Here is a 3,358-nt window from a genome sequence, read left to right as displayed (position 1 = left end):
AGTTAGCACAACTAGTCTAATCCGAGAGCACAAACCGAAGCTAAAAGGAGCACATACCCCGTCGTTTAAGCACTTGATGAACACCCATCCGGGATGCTCCGGTGTTGTAGACACGCGGCGCACGACCACCCTTGGGCAGTGGTCGCACTTGATGAGGGGCAACGGTGCGCCGACGAGCTTTTGGGCAAGCACCGAGCCCGCCGACCGCCATTCGCGTATCTGCCGGCGGACCACCGACGGTGCAGATCCGAGCGGCTAGAGGACGAGCCACTGCCTGCATGTGGCCTTGCGGCCCTGCCAGGGCCTTTCGGCGAGGTGCCCGGCCAGTCCATGGCGCGGCCCGGCCTCCCACAGTCGGGCGAGCTCAAGACCGACCGGATCCGCCCCAAATTCGGCCGGCGGGTGCGCAAACCAGGTGGCCGTGCTTGGGTAGCTCGGCGGCGACGAGGGAAAGGGACTGGGCGAAAGCGCGTCCGAGTTGCACGGCTGCAATGGCAGCGGGCGGCGGCGGCGGCGAGGGGAAGAGTTGGGAAGAGTGGAGAAGAGTGGAGTGTGATGCGGCCGGAGGGAGGGAGAGGGGCGGATAGAAAAAAGCCCGTCATGTGCCAGCGACGGGCGGGCCAGGGGAGGACACGCGCGGACGGCCGGTGCGTCCGTGTGGAGCCCGTTTCACCCCAAAAACGGCGCAAATTTGGGCCACGAATGGGTCGAAAGCGGACACAAAACGGACGAAAGTCCGTTTGCTCCCGCACGCTGGGCTGCCCGATTTGTCCATTTAACCTAAACGTATGGGTCTGGACAGAATGGGGTCGCGCGGTGGAGTTGACCTAAGGTCACCTGTCCCCGTGAACGTCAGCCACAGGATCCTATTTTCGAATCAATACCGAAGGACTGAGACGAGCATATGAGGCTATACTGAAGTACGCATACTGCCAGTAAGAAATATGCAACGTCCCAGTGAGGGCCAAATGCTGCGGAAGAGCTAAATTACGAATTCGACACGCACGCCTGCACCGTACAAATCCTGCGAAAGAGGCAAGGACAAGCCACTGCATCTCTTTTGATTTCCATCTTCTTCTTTTTTTTTTTGAGCAGACGCCTTTTTTTCTTCTTCTGAGAAAGAGTGAATCCAGCACGACTCGTGTGCATCTTGCGCACCCATCTTTTCTGACGAAAAGAGGCACATCATCGGAGGTTGATCACTTAATGGCCGGATTTGGCGCTCCTCGAGATTGTTCATCTTCCACATGCTTCAAGAAGGCGTAAAATGCCACGTCGGAAGACCCACCTTCCTTGACGGCGTCTGCAGCCATCTCTTTCGCCATGGCCGCCCTCTCTCGAAGCTTTTGCCCTTCCTCGGACTCCATTACCAGCCTCACCTTGGCTTGCACCTCCTCGGCCTTCAGGGACGACTCCTCGTAGCCCTCCATCGCCACCCCAATCTTCATCTCCTCCACCAGGTGTATCTTATTCAGCCTCTGCTCCGCGTACAGCGGCCAGCAGATCATCGGCACGCCGGACATGACCGCCTCCAGCGCCGAGTTCCACCCGCAGTGCGTCACGAACGCTCCCACTGCCTCGTGCCGCAGCACCTCCGCCTGTGGCGCCCAGTTCTTCAGAACCAAGCCCCTGTCTCCGGTTCTCTGCAAGAAACCATCAGGAAGCAACGCCTCCAACTCCGGCTCGCCGGACTTGCTCTGCTCCTCGCGTGGGCTACGCACGGCCCACAGGAACCTGTGCCCGGAGTTCTCTAGCCCGCCGGCCATCTCTTTCAGCTGAGCCGCCGAGAAAACACCCTCGCTGCCGAAGCAGAGGAACACCACGCTCTGCTTTGGCTGCCTGTCCAGCCACTCGAGGCAATCGTGCCTCTCGCCGCTTTCACCGCTCACGCCGCCGTCGACCAGTGGCCCGATGCAGTATATATGCGGCGTGGAGCGGCCGCCGGACACGCAGAGGCCATCCCGGAGCGCTTTGACGGCCCTGGACTCCAGCCACTCGAAGCTGTTCACCAGAATGCCTCTCGCTTCCGGCATCCGCGCGAGCTGATGCACTCGTCTCTTGCACAGGTCGCTCTCCCGGTCTGCCATGGTGTCCGGCATGTCCAGAGCGCGAACCGGCGGCACGCCGGAGAAGGGCAGCGTCGTGTCTCCCATATCCTTGAACGAGAAAGGCGCCGCGCGGCAGACATCAGGAACCTGGAGGTAGATCGCGAGGTCGGCTGCGGCGGACGCGTAGAACATGTACGCGGGGACGGCGAGCTCCGCGGCGACGTCGAGCACGTCGATGCAGAACATGTCGAGCACGATGGCGTCGACGGCAGGGAGTGAGGTGAGGAACTCCCGGAGCACAGGGCTTGCGAGGCGGAGCTCGTCGAGCATGCGCAAAGCTGTGTTGGAGTACTGCTCATTGGTGCTCGCAGGCTGGATGGGCAGGAGGTGGACTGCTATGGAGGGGGAAGCGCTGGCGAGGCGGGTGACCGCGGCTTCCAGCACGGGGTCCTTCCCCGGCGGGTCGACGACGGCGATGGTGACGGCCACGCCGCGGCGGAGGAAGGCCTTGGCCACCTGCACCATGGGGTTCAAATGGCCGACGCCTAGTGAGGGGTAGAGGACCACCGTCTTCTCCGCCATGCCGGCTCACAGTCACGAGATTTGCAACTCGCTAGAGGTTGGGCTGATTAGCAGAGAACAAATGGAAAGCTGGCGAACTCGAGTGTGGTTTGCAAGAGTGAGTGGTGGTGAACCGGCGATCCTCGGCCGTCATATATCAGCCACACACTGGAGAAAGTTTGCAAGAGTGAGGGGTGGTGAACCGGAGTATCATCACGGGACGGGCCATCATATATCAGCCATACACTGTCAATCAGACGACCGGGGGCTCACCAGGTGTACAATCAGCCCATGCCCTTCTGAGAAAAGGACATGACCGGGAGAAAGGTAATGCCGGCCATACCCATGAATGATTCGTCGAGAGGACATTTGAGGCAAAATTTCGTGTTTTGACCCTTTTTACAAAGAAATTCAAGATCTGACCCCTGTCTGAAACTATTTCGGGATCTGACCCTTTTGACTACCGCCAGGAGGGCCGGCGGTAGGTTTGCACGTCCTACCGCCATCATCAGTGGCGGTAGGCCCTCTAACGACGACTGACGGCCGTCGGCGCGTACTGACGGGGGAAAGGGCCTACCGCCACAGTTTGAGGCGGTAGGCTTCGGTGGCCTACCGCCCGAGGTGGTGGCGGTAGGTACCGAAGAGGCAAGTGATGCTGCGGGCTGGCCCTACCCCATCCACCAGCCCGTTCTTCCTCCTCCCCTCGACTCGGGTACCGAAGCGCCTATGTGAGGATGTGTGGGTGAAAC

At 60.5% G+C, this 3,358-nt stretch overlaps 1 pseudogene; it reads right to left on the bottom strand.

Moving 5' to 3' along the window:
* Window positions 1-916: 916 nt before the first annotated feature.
* Window positions 917-2,773, bottom strand: LOC119276875 (annotated as a pseudogene).
* Window positions 2,774-3,358: the final 585 nt, after the last annotated feature.

The sequence above is a fragment of the Triticum dicoccoides genome, chromosome 3B (assembly GCF_002162155.2).
Source record: "Triticum dicoccoides isolate Atlit2015 ecotype Zavitan chromosome 3B, WEW_v2.0, whole genome shotgun sequence".
NCBI classification, from domain to species: domain Eukaryota; kingdom Viridiplantae; phylum Streptophyta; class Magnoliopsida; order Poales; family Poaceae; genus Triticum; species Triticum dicoccoides.
Note: the sequence above shows the minus strand (reverse complement) of the source record. Positions and strands in the feature narration are given on the sequence as shown.